Source organism: Suncus etruscus, chromosome 1 (genome assembly GCF_024139225.1).
Source record: "Suncus etruscus isolate mSunEtr1 chromosome 1, mSunEtr1.pri.cur, whole genome shotgun sequence".
Taxonomy (NCBI): domain Eukaryota; kingdom Metazoa; phylum Chordata; class Mammalia; order Eulipotyphla; family Soricidae; genus Suncus; species Suncus etruscus.
The window spans coordinates 55054897-55072789 of NC_064848.1; the positions used below are offsets into that span (position 1 = coordinate 55054897).

General features: G+C 35.7%; 1 non-coding gene across 1 annotated transcript; it reads right to left on the reverse strand.

Annotated features, from left to right (window-relative positions):
• Positions 1-16554: 16554 nt before the first annotated feature.
• LOC126031279 (small nucleolar RNA SNORA51) lies at positions 16555-16687 on the reverse strand. Its single transcript, XR_007503267.1, has one exon. It is a non-coding gene; the product is annotated as a small nucleolar RNA SNORA51 (small nucleolar RNA).
• Between the last annotated feature and the right edge of the window lie 1206 nt (positions 16688-17893).

Genomic DNA, 17893 nt, shown 5'->3' on the forward strand with positions numbered 1-17893 from the left:
CCTCTTTTTTGTTTTCCATTGGCTTCAATAATTGATTCCCATACTTTTATTCTAAGCCTGTGTATATCTTGTACTTGTAGATGTGTTTCTTGCAGGCAGCCAAAATCAGGTTTACGTTTTCTAATCCAACTCTCTACTATGTGTCTTTTAATGGGAGAGTTTAGTCCATTGACATTTAAGGAGATTATTGACAGAGAGGGCTGTTGTGCAGTTGTATTGTCTAAGGTGGTGGTTGTTACAATCGGGGGTTTAGATTGTGTAATTATCTGTGAGTATATCATTTAGAATTGGTTTTGTTTGCACAAATAATGCGAGTTCTTTTTTTGTCTGAGGATGTTTTTAATCCTTCCTCCCATATAAATGAGAATTTTGCTGGGTAGTGGACTCTAGGTTGGAAGTTTCTTTCATTCAGTTGTTTAAATATGTCACTCCACTGTCTTCTTGCTTGAATTTTTTTCAAATGGGATATCTGGTTTGATTCTTATGTTACTTCCTTTGTACTTGAGGTTTCTTTTCTCCGTTATTGCTTTAAGGTGTTCATCTTTCTTTCTCTCTTTTTATTTTATTTTTGCATTATGGATTATTATATGTCATGTTGTTGGTATAGTAGAGTCTATTTTATTAGGGACTCTTTTCACCTCCTGAATTTGCACCAGAGCCTCTTTCCAGCACGTGGAAAAGTTTTCTGCTATTATTTCCCTAACCACTTGTTCTCTTCCTTTCCCTATTTTCTCCCCTTCTGATATTCATACAATCTGTAAATTGTTATTATTTGTTCATTAAATCCCTAACTTTTTCTCCCAAAGCTTTACCTTTTATTTCCTTATTGGTTTCTTTGCCATTTTTGGTTTGCTGTTTTTCTTCAAGTTCTTCTATGTGATTCTCCAACTGTGTAATTCTGCTACTATGGCTTTCTAAGACATGTTTTATTTTCTTTTATTTAATTTGTATGGATTCTCTCATCTTCTGTAAAAGTTCTTCTTTGAATTGGTTGATTTATTTGTCTATGTATTTCTTGAATTCGCTGACTAGTAGTTCCTTGATTTCTTTTGCCATGGCTTGCAGTGCTGCTTTTAGGTCTTCATCTATTGGGCCTGTGCATTTTGGTAGACTTGTAAACTTGCTAGTATCTTTCTTTATCCCCAGTTGTTAGTGACTTCCTTAGTTTATTCATTTTCATTTGGTGGTTTGGCTTGGAGTGACTGAGTTTCACTGGTCCAGTTGGCCTGGTTCAACTGCCCCTTCCCCTCTTCCTGGAAGATGGTGTGGTTCAGCCCCTATCCACAGTGACTGAGCTCCACAGGTTGGCCTGTGTCAACTGCCCCTCCAAGTTCTACAGTTTTAACCTCCATTAAAGATACACTAGGCTGAATGTCACTCAGTGGTAAAGCACTTCCCTTGCATGCATGAGACCTTGTTTTCTTTCTCATATTAGAGATTGTATAAGTAACTTTATTAAAAATACAAAGTAAGTATAACAAACTATAAAGGATTAGATTTTCCTGATCTATATTAAGTAACCAGGAATAATAATTGAGCTTTATTAGACAATGCTGTCAATCCAGAAAATACATGAAAAAACTGGAGAAATGGGAAGTAAAGATGGGAAAATGACCTTATATTCTAAAATAGGACTATAGAAGACTCTATAATATGACCCAGAATGTTGATGGAATTTCTAACAAGACAAAGATTCTTCATATAAATTGCCTGAGAAATAGTAAAGAAGAAAATGTTGCAGGGAGGAAGGTTGGGAGGGAAACTAGGGGCATTTGTGGTGAGAAATGTCTATGTGTAAAGGGTGGTGAACATTTAAAGACTAAAACTCAATTATTATAAATTTTGTAATCATAGTGTTTAACTGAAAGGAATAAAAGGAAGTGATGATCATAACTATGATCATCATAACTATGAGTCTGGCAATAACAACTTAGGTCTGATATAGTCTATTTCTTTTAATAGAACTATTAATTGTTCCAAGGAAGAATAGTTTAAATGTATTTCATATGTACCAAATAAATTGAATTAAAATTATTAAAGCCATGAGCCAAAAGAGTTTAGAAATATTTTCTTCCTAGCAGTTGAAATATTGAGAAATGTGGCTACTTATAGTGAAAGAGATCATTTGACTTCACTAGACTGTCATAGGATAAATGAGTACCTAATTACAAAGTCAACAGTTTTAGCATCTTTCTGAGAAATATGAATGAAATTTTCCTTATATAAATGATTTCCATACACAATATACTTTTGTTCATGAAATATGAATAATTTATTTAACATTAAGTTAAAAATTTAAATTTCATAGAGGTATACATATAAAAAAATATATCACTAGTACTCACTAATCTATCTCCTGAAGAAACACTACTGTTGTTTTTCATCTTTTCCTGAAAATTTTTGCTATATATGTTTACATATTCAATTATATATTAGTGTTATACTTTTCCATTTTTTCACATTAAATTTTTATGACAGAGGAGCTAAAGAAAATATACAGGGGATAGGTACTTGCCTTGCTGATGCTTAACTCCATTTCAATCCCATTGAAACTCCATTTCAATCTCCCAAGAGTACTCAGAATCAGCAGTAGCTGGGTATGGACCACTCTCAAATAGATATCTGACTTTTCAATGTCTATGCATATAAAAAATTTTAGTCATTTATCATTTAAATATATGGAATTTTCTATATGTATGATTTTAATACCTTAGTCATTAGCTAGATTAGGTGCTTGAAATGTAACTAGTCTGTTACACACTGGGTTTTTTAAGGAAGTACAACAATGGTATAAAATGGTTTCTTGTTTAATAATTTATGCATTTAAAGCATTCTGTTGAAATGATATCTTGGAATATATTGAATTAAGCAATATATTTTTCAAAATTAGTCACATCTGTTCCATTTTGAAAATGTGGCTAATTGAAAATTCAAAAACATGTAGGCAGCTCACATTTCCTGCTTGCATGCATTATTATTGAGAAGTACCATATATAAACAAAACAATAATGTCTACTATATGCTATAAAAATTAAAAGAACACTTCTAATTCCAGGGCTATTTATTTATTCAGATGGGGATGGGCACTAGTGTGGTCAGTACTGATTTCTGAGATGGTGTCCTTAATGGTTGGCAGGTTGATATCAATCTTGCAAGACAGTAAAGCCTGAGGAGAATGCATTATTTGGGAGTTGATAGATTATGATAGCAGTTTTTTTTTACTAGATATGATAGTAATTTAGACTGCCCACATTATAACATACATTTTTATATCAGCCCTTATTATACCTATTGCTCAGTTTACCAATTAATTAATGTCACTATTTCTGAAACCTTGGTATTTTCATTTTATTCCTTTACTTCCCTGGCATAACATTAACAAGTTTTATTTATAGTTTTGCTATAATAATTGCATCTATAAGCAATAAATTCTCTAGTTCCATTGGTTTCAGTATAATATATAAGTACAATTTTAATGCAAACATTTTTCTTCAACTTGTTTTCTCCAGTTAACATTTTTATGAAATTTATATAGCTGATATGTAGAACTATAGTTGATCATTTTATTATGCTGACTACTACTTAATTTATAAAAATGCTCATTTTATATTTTACTGATAGACATTGTTGTCCTTCCTCTCTCTTCCTTCCTCTCTTTCTCTTCCTTTCTTGTTTTTTTCTTTCTCCTTTCTTCCCCTTCCCTCCCTCCCTCCTTCCCTCTCTTTTTCCTTCCCACTTCCTCTCCATCCCTCCTCCCTTCTTCCCTCCCTCCCTCCTTTCCTTCCTTCCTACTGTTCTCCTTTCTTTATCCTTCTTTCTTCTATATATCTCTCTTTCTTCTTTCTTTCTTTTCTTTCTTTCTTTCCTTCCTTCCTTCCTTCCTTCCTTCCTTCCTCCTTCCTTCCTTCCTTCCTTCCTTATCCTTCTTTCTTTCTATATATTTCTCTCTCTTTCTTCTTTCTTTCTTTCTTTCTTTCTTTCTTCCTTCCTTCCTTCCTTCCTTCCTTCCTTCCTTCCTTCCTTCCTTCCTTCCTTTCTTTCTTTCTTTCTTTCTTTCTTTCTTTCTTTCTTTCTTTCTTTCTTTCTTTCTTTCTTTCTTTCTATATATTTCTCTTTCTTTTTCTTTCTTTCTTCTTTCTTTTTCTTTTTCCTTCCTTCCTTCCTTTCTTTTCTTTCTTTCTTTCTTTCTTTCTTTCTTTCTTTCTTTCTTTCTTTCTTTCTTTCTTTCTTTCTTTCTTTCTTTCTTTCTTTCTTCCTTCCTTCCTTCCTTCCTTCCTTCCTTCCTTCCTTCCTTCCTTCCTTCCTTCCTTCCTTCCTTCCTTCCTTCCTTCCTTCCTTCCTTCCTTCCTTCCTTCCTTCCTTCCTTCCTTTCCTTCCTTCCTTTCTTCTTCTTCTTTTTTTTTTGTTTGTTTTGGGTCACACCCGCTGTGCTCAGGGGTTACTCCTGGCTGTCTGCTCAGAAATAGCTCCTGGCAGGTACTGGGGACCATATGGGACACCGGGATTCAAACCAACCACCTTTGGTGCTGGATTGGCTGCTTGCAAGACAAACGCCGCTGTGCTATCTCTCCGGGCCCTTTCCTTCCTTTCTTTTCTTTTTTGTTTTTCTGTTTTTGTTTTAGTTTTGTGCCACACCTAGTGATGGTCAAGGTTTTCTACTGTCTCTATGTTCAGGGACCACTCCTAGTGGAGCTCAATGTACAATACGGGGAATCAGACTCAAGTTGTTGCAAGGCAAGTTTCCTCAGATACTGTGATTCCAGTAGACAGCTTCGCCAACAATTTGGCAGTGATCTCCAAGCAGCAGCAATTCAGCAGGGGTGGTAGCGACAGACTCCTAGCCAACCCCCCTTCCCTCTAGCGCTTCAGCCTGGGCTTTATATGTCCCTCTCCCCAGCCAGTTGCCATCCTGCAGCAATTTCAAGGGTGAGGTTTTTGGTAACTGATGCCCTTAAAGGGACAGTAGCCTCTTATGGCTGACCAGGGCCATTACAGCCTCTCTGCTTCCTTATATGGCCTCCCTTTTCTGTAAAAACAGTTTGGGGGAGAGTAGGATAAATAATAGTATCGAAGCATTATTTTACACTGCTGATCATATCAGGTAAGTCAGCTCTGAAGGATTTCAGCTGACAGTGTCATCAATCTATTGGCTCAGGGCAGTCAATGGACCTCTACAGGTCAAAAGAACCAGGTTCTAGAGCCAGGACCCAGTTAAAGAAGCTGATTCAAGTAATTGGTGGATTGGTTGCAAACTTGGCTCACCATTGCCAAGGGACCAGAAAAGAAAATGAAACTTTGTTTAGAAACAGTAAAAACAGCAATATGTTTTAAGAGGCACAGAACAAAAAGAAAAGCTGCTTAATACTTATATTAAGCACACAAATCACCATAGGGTCAGAAAATTCTAAAAGAGAGAAAAATTGAAATATTAAGAAACTACTTAGAACAAAAATTGTAATTTTGTAAGAGACCCAAGTTGTTAAAAACCTATACAAAAATGCTAAATTTAAAATTATCTTCCTTCAAGAAGTGAACACTGTTCTTTTAGGAACTGGGCAATGAGATCATTTGTCTATTTCTTGCTGACAGAGTATTGTGGGGTTGCCAGAGTTTCACTTTTTGATATCTCCCTAAAAGAGGATAGAGAAAATGACAAAATCAGATTCTTATTGGATCAAAAGATAAATAACTACATTCTGATTCCCATACAAAAGTATAAATGTGACTGAGCTGCTTGAAAACAAGAGAATATCCTTCACATGGTTTGTTACAGTGATGAAAAGCTAAGAGTCTTTCTGTGTCTTAAAGAAGTCAACTTCTGTTGAGGCATAACAAAACCCAGAGACCCAGAGTTTATTTTGGGACTGTCCTCTGCAGAAATATAAGATTAGCCTTTCCCTCAAATAATTAGGATGCCTTCTACCTGATCTTTATCACTTTTCACCCAGATAGATGAATTATTTGTTTTCTGACCTTCCACATCTTCTTGAAAGTGTCTTTCAGAAGCTGTATGGGGTTCCCAATGAGGTAAAGTTAACAAATTTAACGAAAATAATGTTAAGGATAGGAAAAAGCTGAAGCATATCCCTTTTCTGTTTTTTTTTTTCAATAATTGAGTTTGACAGCCCTATAAGTACGTTTAATAATGGCTTGTTCTTATGGCTTACAAGTGATATGTTTGATTTGCCGTTCTTTGCAAAATTATTGAAAAGTTTCACTAGTAAAAGCTGGACCATTATCAGTTTTTATGACATTGGGAACACCCATGACAGAAAATTATTGTAGTTCAAACTTGTAACAGGCATCCCCCTGGTGTGAGTTAATCTTAATTGTGTGGTGGAACCACTCCTGGATTTTGGTGATATTCTGCTCACTCCAGAACAGTTTGGCCACTACCAACAGCATATGAGAAACTCATGCTTCTTCAGAGTGTCTACACTCCTATTCTTCCTCTGGGCTGGGCCTCCAGAAAGAAGACTTCAGACTATAGGGCACCAGAGTTGGGGGCATTCCTTCAGTGTCATGGCCATGAGTATATTGACAGAGGACTTCAAGCAAGCTCAGTACTCCAGTCACACACACTCCTGTCAGATACCGGATTCTTGGGGGTTTTCACATGAGACTTTTACAGAATGCCATGAGCCTGGGTCAGCTGCCCACTCTTCTCTTCCAGCTAGGTAAGCAGAAGTCACAGTGAAGTGGACTGAGGGCATTTCTTCAATTCCTTTTTGTAGGCTTCCCAGGCACTCTATTGCAGTGGCCCCTATTAAAATATGAATGTCCTCTGAATTATGGGCTAGAGAAGTAGCTAGAGGAGGAATTGTGAACTCACTGTGTCATTGTTCAAGTAGATTTTGACCTCATAAATTCAGTGGAGAGGAAGCCACATAAGGCTGAAATGTGCCTATATTCCCTTCAGGACCAATGTTTTTCAGCCACCTAGTACACTGTTATACAGAGGAAGAAGGCAGAATGCCTAGTCTTAGCAAGCCATAAAGTATCTCCTGTAGGTTTCTTTCTACTCTTGTCTTTATGGTAAAATTTAAACATTTATAGATAGCATACATAAAAGAAACATATACCTTTGTAGTTATATGAAGCTAGCCAATGTATGTATTAAAATAAATGTATAGCCTATACAATTATTACTTTATTAATTGATAACAGTAGATAATCAATAAATGATTTATTTCCAATTGATTTTCAGTGCTTGTTATATGCCAGCTCTGTTGTAAACATAGTAATGATTTTTTTTTTGCCCTTTAACAAAATCTGTAATATGTTGAACTATTATTCAGAATCACCCACTTGGTGATACTACTCATTTCTAATAGTCAACCCATTTGGCATGATGTATACTTTTACATTTTTTGTGGGGGGAGTCACATCTGGTGGTACTGAGGGATTGCTTCTGACTGTACTCAGAGATCATTTCTGGTGGGGTTTGGGTGGGCATATGTCATATAGGAGGTAGAACCAGGTTAGCTTCATGCAAGGCAAGCACTCTGCATGTGGTACTACTATCCCTTTATTGCATATATTTCTCTCTTTTATTGTTCTGTTTTTGGTTTTGGGCCATACCTTGAAGTGCTCAGTGCTTAGGCATTATTGGATGGGGGTCAATAGGGAGAGCCCATATCAGTGCTGGAAATACATTTGGTTCCATTATGCACCCTACTTACTGTACTATCTCTTGTCTTCACATATAAGACATATATACATATAAATATTTTAAAAGTAAACTTCACATAACATTATAATTATTTTTCTACTTACAGGTAAGTAAACTTCAATTTTTGTTATAATCTTAGTTTTGACACATATCAGAAGTTTTACAAGTGATAATAATTAAAAGAGTGGTATCACTAATGGATGTTTTTGTCCCCATATACTAGTGCTAAACAAAGAGACTTTAATTCTTAGGTCAAAAAATGTAAATATTTATTTTATTAAGTACTTTCTTTTGCTATCAATGAAGATTGTTTGATTGTCAATACTGTATGTTAGAGATAGAAGAATTATAGTAAGAGGAAACAAACTAAGTTCTCATTTGATCTGATATTAAATTTAACTCTATCAGTACTTAAATTTATACTTCATGCATTTTTTACTTTTATATCCAACAACTTAAATAGTAGCTTTATATACTCTATCCTGTGTAATTTAATTCTCACAGCAGCCTGTAATTTGGCCCATTACCAAGATGTTGAAATAAATTCCCAACTATTTGTTCTAATTTTCATTCTTGATATGGCTGCTAGAGTAGAAAATTATGGTGTATCATGGTACTGGCATACATGGGCATATAGTTTAAACTCAGATCATAAATGCTTTTAAATGGGATGATCAAGTAACTCTATTACCATGCCTGTTGAATTTTAATGGAGGAGAAAAAAAGATCATTGTTGCTCTATTTATACATTATTTAAGTAAATAGAAATAATTATATTTATTTTGCAGACTATTATTCAAATTTAATCAAATTATTCTCCTTGGTTAAGATGACTATTCTATGAGGACTTACCTGAAAATAATAATAGTCTCAATTTCATGTTGATGCCTAAGACTGAAATCATCCAAATCTTTAAATAAATGTGAAAGTCTAGCTCTTGATCAACACTTATACCCAAGCCATTATTTAATTTTTTTGAAGATGAACCTTTTAATGGATACAGGAACATTCCTGTTTATAATTAACTAATGCATTGATGTTAAATTAGATAAGAATAAATGTCAATTTGTTCTCATATTTTATAGATGTATAGATGTCTCAGAATTATTATTTATTGAAAAGTAGATGAGAAAGGAAGGAATTATTATTATAGCAATGCCATTCTAAAATCTTTTTGAGATAGATACATAAAAAAAGACATAATAATTAACTTTCAAAAGTACTTTCACTGGTGTTTTTATTTTTATTTTTTATTTTTTGTCACACAGAGTGGTACTTAGGAATTACTTATGGCCTTGCTCTCAGAAATGACTTTTAGTGGGCTCAGGGAGGGGTGCAAGCACCCTACCTACTAGCTCCTCAAAAATACTTTGTGTGAACAGCTATTAACTTTAAATGTGTGTTTTTTAAGCTAATTGAAAGCTCATTGCGTTTTATTGCAGTTATTAAATTATCTTTTTTTATTTTGTTTGTTTTGTTTTTGTTTTGGGGCCTCACCCAGTGACACTCAGGGGTTACTCCTGGCTATGTGCTCAGAAATCACTCCTGGCTTGGGGGAGCATATGGGATGCCAGGGATCAAACGTAGGTCTGTCCTGGATCACTGCATGCAAGGCAAACATCCTACTGCTGTACTATAGCTCTGGCCCCTTAGTTACTTATCTTTTATAACACTAATATTAACATTTAAATAGTTCTCATTTTTTGTAGCACTGGAGAATTGGGGCAATGAAACAATAAAAGTAAAAGTAAGTAAGAGATGAGACTTTATCAACCTTATTATACCTTCTCTTTATTGTTGCTACTGCTGCAATATCCAACTTTCCTCCATAGGTTGTAGTATACAAAAGATTATTACACTTGGGGTTCCAGATATGATCTCCAGTATAAATAAAATCACATTAGATTTTACTCTTTTCTGTTAGGTGGTTCTGTGCTATAATAATATCTTCACACATGGCAAAACAGCTGTTGTACTACTGAGAAACATCTATGGATACCTTACTAACTATGTGGAGCTTATATTTCTCTGTAAATCTGGAGTATAGTGAAAGTCTTATTCCTCAGTCTTGGAGGAATTGGAGAATACAGGTCTGGAAGCAATTTTGACACAGCAAATAATCTATGCAACATTGTAGAGATTGGGCAGGTTCAGAAAAATTCCATGAGCTATCCATTAGCTGGCAAAAGATACCAGCAAGCAGACAGGCTAGCTGTGGAACCAAAACTACAAGTAGTTTCTTTGATTTGAAGGTTTTTTTTTTGTTTGTTTGATTTTGTTTTTTGACCACACCCTGTGATGCTCAGGGGTTCTCCTGGATATGCGCTCAGAAACTGCTCCTGGCTGGTCTCGGAGACCTTATGAGATGACAAGAGTTTGAACTGTGGTCCATCCTACGCTAGCACATGCAAAGCAGATGCCTTACTGCTTGCACCACCACCCTGCTTTGATCTGAAGATTTTATTGGGAAGAGAAGGACCACCCTTCATGGGTGGAGAACAGGTAGGGATATGGACAAATCTAGAGGTACTTTCACTCCATGAGTGACAAGCATAAGCAAAGAAGAATTATCCTGAATAGGGTAAAAACGGTTACTCCAACAACTTCCCCTTCGTGAATTTATAGAAAATGCAGAAATATGAGGTAAAACAAAGTAATTCATGACCCAAAGTTTTATGCCAAAGGCAAGAATCCTTATCTGAAAAGTAAAAGATGGCAGTATTTTGCATAGCATAGCAAAAGTTGAGAAAATAGAAAGAAAAAAATATTTGGACTAAAAAGAAGGTATCCCTACCCAGACCCTTCCTGCCATAAGACCCGCTACAGGTTCTAGGAAAACTAATTTGTCTAACACCAAAGTATCTCTTCTTGTTTTCAGGAAAGTTTTTCCCTTATCATGGTTGTTGCAGTCAGAATTCGAAATCAGGGAGTCATGAAGCATCTACTGGTTTCATAACAGTGTGAAGTGGCATGACAAGGAAACCCACCACCATAGAATCAAGTCATTGCTGTTTCCAAGTCATCATCAGGGTGCATAGGAGCCCACCCTAGAGTGAGTTGGTACTAAGGCAGCACTAGGATCTGCCCTGGTAGAAGGTCAATTCCTGATGATTGTGCAAAAACTGTGCTGGTTTCAAAATCCAAATCCTGTTGCAAGTGAAGTCCAGAGCAAAGAGAGGTGGGAGGGATCAGGGTGGGCTGAAGGCTTTAATTCTGAGGATAAAGAACTGAGGGTAAAAAGGGACAAATAGGGATTAATAACAAATATGAGGTAAGAGAGATCCATGCTAAATCAATCATGCAAAAGGCAAAGAGAGGTGGGAGGGATCAGGGTGGGCTGAAGGCTTCAATTCTGGGGATAAAGAACTGAGGGTAAAAAGGGACAAATAGGGATTAATAACAAATATGGGGTGAGAGGGGTCTGTCCTGAATTGTTGTGTATGCAAACATTTTTAAGGGATTATTATGTTACTGACCCTACCCTGATTGGTGATTGTGCCCTACCCTAGGGTGTGACCTGGCCTTCTGCTCCCACGCTAGGGTGGTACCTGATTCTGCTCCCACGCTAGGGTGGTACCCGATTCTGCTCCCACCCTAGGGTGGTACCTGATTCTGCTCCCACCATTGGGTGGTATCTGATCCCACCATTGGGTGGTACCTGATTCTGGGGCATAAAAACAAGTTTTTTTTTTCTGAATCAACCACGAGAAAGGCAAATGCCCTACTGTGGCCTCATCCCCCCATTCTTTCCAGGTAACTTGATCTTACCTGCAAGACCCTGCCCATTCCTGGGAGGAGTCTTGGAAAGGTTAGATAAGGCTTTGACAAGAGAGGATTAAGGTCTTTTTGGTGCTTTTGGTCTTTGGCCAGGATGGAGAGGAATTGGCATTTACCTGGATAGAGAGCTATGGCTGAGGGAAAAGCGAGAATGCAGGGCTGAATGCATAAATGGTTAGCAGCCACATCTGTTGGCCAGGGCAATAAAGATGTTATCTCTCATGAAGCCTGCCTGTGAGTGAGTTCAATACCCTTCGCTTTCCTGAACCCAGACCCGCCGGTTAATGGGGGATGGAGCCACGTGGCCGGGGCCTAAGAAAAGAGGCCTCCACCCACCATCCAAGGCCATCATAAGGGCTGCTTCGCTACACCCTACTGGGCTATCGCTCCAGTGCAACACTAAAACATTCTTATAATGAGCACTGTTGTAGAAGTTCATGGCTTCCAATTCATTCTGCAGCTGTTTCTGTGGATAAAAGTATTAGAACATTATGATAGACATCTACTAAGGGCAGTTAATCACCTGCTTTAATCTAAACATATGTGTCTATTGCTGCAGGTCTCGTAGAGGCACAAAAAAGGGTATAAACTGCTGAAGATTTCACAGGCGAGATAGAGAATTCTGAAACCAGCATTGTCTTTCAGTATTTTTACAATAGACCCTGCAATGACCGTTATCCATTTCACTATAATATTTCAAAACAGAGTAAGTTGTATTCTTCAGGGTTGTTTCTATAATTTATAGAGTACTGTGACAAGTTAAGGTGTTCTAAAGGAAAATCCACATCTGTCTGTAATTTTTTTCATTCACTTGCCATTATAAGAAAAATTTTTCAGATGTATTAGAAACACAGGTAGCAGTTTCCAAATTTCTGTCCTCATAAAAAATCCCACTGTGTATTGCAATGATTGAAATAAAACCTATTATTGTCTCCCAATTCTTCTTTGAAAAATATTTTTTTTTCTTTTTTTATCTTTATTTAAACACCGTGATTACAAACATGATTATAGTTGTATGATTACAGTCATGTGAAGAACTCCCCCCTTCACCGGTGCAACATTCCCACCACCAATTTCCCAGATCTCCCTCCTCCCCACCCCCCTACACCTGTACTCAAGACAGGCTTTCTGCTTCCCTCATTCATTCACATTGTTATGATAGTTTTCAGTGTAGTCATCTCTGCAACTGCACTCATCACTCTATGTAATGAGCTGCATGTCCTGAGCTGCACCTACCAGCCCTCATCTCTCTTGTCTCTGAGATACTGTTAAAAATGTCCTTCATTTTTCTTAAAGTCCATAGATGAGTGAAACCATTCTACGTCTTTCTCTCTCCCTCTGACTTAGTTCACTCAGCATAATAGATTCCATGTACATCCATGTATAGGAAAATTTCATGACTTCATCTCCTGATGGCTGCATAGTATTCCATTGTGTATATGTACTACAGTTTCTTCAGCCACTCATCTGTTGAAGGGCATCTTCATGTTTCCAGAGTCTGGCTATTGTAAGTAGCGCTGCAATGAATATAGGAGTAATGAAGGGATTTTTGTATTGTATTTTTTTTAATCATTAAAATATGTTACATTTATTAACAATATGCCTGGCTTGCCTCCACAGAATATATTTTACATGAAGATGGAGACATTTGTATAAAGTGTTGCAGGTTTTTCTGCAGGTGACTTAAATATTGGAATGGCTAAATGGTCAGCAGGTTTATTTCCTTGAGCCATGGGCCCTTGTAGGCCAGAATGAGCTCTTATATGAGTAATGAAAATTGGCTCAGAATGCTTTTGTACAGGGCTTATAATTGCCGAAGCAAATCTTGAACTACCTTGTTATGAGCACGTAAAGAGGCAGTGACAATTCCTGGAAATAATCCCACAACATAAACTGAGTCACTTACTACATTGCATGGTTCTGAAACTTGGGGGAGTAGGCAAATCAAAGTCGCAAGTTTCACTTGTTGAGCAGATTTGTAATTTGTAGACACTGTTGTGGTCAGGGAGGAGCCAGCAATACTGCCATTCCTAATGATGATCTGTCAATGTAAAACAAGGAGGCATCAGGTATGTAATTATTACATATAAACTTAAATATTATACTATTCTGTAACCTTATCTGATTACAACATTAGGATTTCAAGCACAATTAATAATTACAGAACTGGCTGCTACAATGAAAATCTTGATATGTATCACAGTTTTTCGGTTTTGTTTTTTAGGCCACACCCGGTGACACTCAGGGTTTACTCCTGGCTATGCGTTCAGAAATGGCTCCTGGCTTGGGAGACCATACAGGACTCTAGAGGTTTGAACCACTGTCCATCCTAGGCTAGCGCATGCAAGGCAAACGCCTTAAGGCTTGTGCCACCTCTCTGGGCCATGTATCACATTTTTAAGTAGAATTAAATTTAGTCATAACAAAAGCTCTTTAGGGAGAAAATGGAAACAGGTTAGATTGCATTCAAGAGCGAAACAGTAAGGGTTTAAAATGGGAGAAATATATTATTTACTGTACAGATAGAATATTGGGGAGAAGCTAAGCCAGATTCAGTTTTACAGATGTAATAAAAGAAATAACAATATAAAAATCTGTTTTATTTTTTCTCTCTGCAGCTATGGGTTTATGTAATATAGAGCCTAGAGAATGGAATGCAAATGAGTAGCATCTTTGGTATAGATTCCTAAATAATGAGTTTTTTGAAAGTTTACAAGGGTTTTTAGGCATGGGGTATTAAAAATTAATGTACTTGGGGAAGGATTAGAAGCACTCAGACTAATTCTATTGATGGTGATCAACTTCCTAATGAACTGTTAGTATTACTCAGATTTGGTTTCATTTCTAGTAGATGATATGAAGTCTTGTGAAATTTAAAAAACTTCCTAAATTATGTTTTAAATTATTGTGTGAAGCATGATTGTGACATATAATTAATTTTTATTCCTAGGATCTCTCAATGCATAGCAGCTCATAAACTACACACTGATCAGTGACTGCCACTGATTGTCTTAGTTTTGTAGGACTGCCTTAATAAAGTAACTATAGTGGCATATCTACCACATTTCTGATGTGAGTTTCCTGATTGTTTTAGTTTTGTAGGACTGCCTTAATAAAGTAACTATAGTGGCATATTTATCACATTTCTGATATGTTTTCTCTTTTCAAATTTCCTGTTTTTAAAAACTATCTATCACATTAGATCAAGACCCATGTAGTGACTACTTTTAACTTGATCTCTTCTGTAAACCAAACAAAGCCAGATTCACAGATCCTGAGAGATAGGTCTTTATTATGAGCAAGACATATTCTAACTTATAAAATCAATAAATAGTAAAGTGAAATTTAGATAAATCACAAAAGAAATAAAAGCATGCATTGCTTTATTTAGGTAGTGGAAGAACACTAATTTGGAATTAAAAGCATTAATAAGCTCTACATTTGTTCTACTCTAAGAGGTTCTTCAGCTATCTTTTTTGTTTGTTTGTTTGTTTTTGGGGTCAAAACCGGCAGCACTCAGGGTTTACTCCTTGCTCTATGCTCAGAAATCGCTCCTGGCAGGCTTGGGGAACCATATGGGATACCGGGATTGGAACCACCATCCTTCTGCGTTTAAGGGAAATGCCCTACCGCTGTGCTATCTCTTCGGCCCCTCTTCAGCTATCTTAATTTATATTTTTATTATATCATAAAAATATTTTGTAAACAGCTTATACAAATATATAAAATTATAACATATGTAGTAATGGATTTATTTTACACTTATTATTCTGGATTATTCTGAGATGATAATATAAAAGTTGGAAGTTCTTAAGTAATTAAAAGATAAGTTCAAGCAGAAATCATTATTGATACAACTAGTTCAATAATTAGCACTAGCAATAACTTTTATTATAATATTAATATGATTTAGCAATAGATTTATTAATAATAAGCATAAATAATATAACATAATTACCACAAAAATATAATAATAAAATAATATAACTTTTAATAGAATAACATAAGATTATTATTCTCCAATGTTGAAATAACTTATTTTTACCCTATTCAGGATAATTTTTCTTTCTTTGTGCTTGTCACTCATAAACTAGAAGTACCTCTGGATTGGTCCACTACCCCTACCTGTTCTTCACCCACTGAGCTGGTACTTCTCTTCTCAATAAAATCCTCATGTCAGAGAAACTGCTTCATAATAAATATAAAAAATATAAATAGCAAATAATAACTGACTTGTTGATTTATTTACTAAAATGATTTATTAACTGTTTATAATAAGCATAATTATTTAGTTTCCTATATAAATTTTTAAATTATAATAAATAATATTAAAAATCAATCTGTAGTTCCTTAAAAGAAACAATTGAATTCCCTTGTGAGCCAGAAATATATAGCATTAAGGAATTTATGTGTATATAAATTTATATAATTTATTTTACAGACTAAGTACATTTAATTATATAATTATATATAAAATTTGTCTTGTAAAATAATGTTGCTGCATTACCCAGGGTCAAACTATGTATTAGCTTTAGGAATTAAACTTTTAGGGATGGTTAAATGAATGGTCTTAGTCTTTTACTTTTTATGCTTGGTAAAGGCTTTAGGTACTGATATATTGCCATTATGACCAGTTTAGCTACTGAAAGATGCCCCATGTGCATTGGAGAAGAATTTGTATTCACCTTTCTGGGGCTGAAAAATCTTATATGTATTCACTAAGCCATTCTATTCCATTTCTTCTTTCAAAACTAGTATTTCCTTATTAAGTTTTAGCCTGGTTGATCCAACAAGGGTTGACAACATAGTTTTGAAGTCTCTCACTATTATTATCCTGCTATTGATGTCTTCTAGTCTATTGGCTGTTGTTTTAAGTTTTTGCCAGCTATAATTTGTTGCATATATAGTTAGGAGTGATTTATTCCTGATATACACATCCCTTAATTATGAAATGGTTCCATAATAACCATTTTTAAACCTGATATCTGACATCTGATATTAGTTTGGTCATCCCAAACTTTTTTAAGGGAGTTGTTTGCTTGAAGGATTCTCCTCCAACCTAAGTTTGTATTTGCTCTGATAATTTAGATATGCTTCTTCTTTTTTTTTGTCCACCAATTCACAATACAGAGCAGGCAAAGGGCCTGTGTTGAGGTTTATATGGGGTGCATTTACTGTACCTCCTCTTTCTATACAGTCAGTGTAAAGAACACAGCCTGTGGTAAGAATTGGGAGGTCTTGTCTTATCTTTTTTTTTTTATTTATATATATATCCTTCACCAGTGCAACATTCCCATGATCAATATCCCAAGTGTCCTTGAAAAGTGTCTAGAAAGCATGTCTAGAGTACAGGCCAATGTGAGGTGGGGAGCAAGGACACTTAGATATGCTTCTTGCAGGCAAAAAAAAGGTGGGATTCAATTTTTCTGAGCCATTTTGCTACTCTGTGTGCCCTGATTGGTGCAGTTAGTCCATTGACATTAGAAGATTATTGTCATGTTTTTTTTTTTAATTTTGGTGTGTTTGAGGGATTTGTCTTGATTTAAAGTAGCTCCTTAAATTCTGAAATCTGTTTAAGTAGAGCCTTTAGTTCTTTTAAGGTTGTTTTTGAGTCTGTAAAGTTTCTCAGTAGTTGTTTATTTGTGAAGCTGTGTAACCTATAAACCTTTAAACCTCAATGAAAGTCTAGCTGGGTGAAATATCCTTGGTGAGGCATTTTTTCATTTAGTTTTGCCACTATGTTCCACCACTGCCTTCAGACCTGAAGGGTTGGTTGCCTTTTCACTATGTTTAATTTAATCCTTCCAAATATGTTCTCCTAAATGTTATTTCAGTTAAATTTTTTCTTCTGAAGGAAACTTTTTCTGTGTTTGTTTTTCCTCTGTCAATATTGACTTTATTGTAAACTTAAATGTTTTATATTATGGCTATATTATAAACTGAAATGCTTTTATATTATGATTTACCATCTCTATTTACAAAAATGAACTCTAGTGACACTCATATAGAAGTATATCCATATCTATATATAAGAAATGGTGGATTCAATGCCTTTAATAGAAAAATATTACAGTGGTGAGAAATAGTGGATTCAATGCCTTTAAAAGAAAAATAATAGAACCTAATTGAGGGGGCCGGGCGGTGGCGCTGGAGGTAAGGTGCCTGCCTTGCCTGCGCTAGCCTAGGACGGACAGCGGTTCGATCCCCCGGCGTCCCATATGGTCCCCCAAGAAGCCAGGAGCAACTTCTGAGCGCATAGCCAGGAGTAACCCCTGAGCGTCACAGGGTGTGGCCCAAAAACCAAAAAAAAAAAAAAAAAAAAAAGAACCTAATTGAAAAAATAAAATTAAAATGATGTATGTAAAATTAATATGATAAACAGAATACTTAAATTATAAGAAAATACATACGTGCAATTATAATTTTTAGTTATTTTATTTAAAT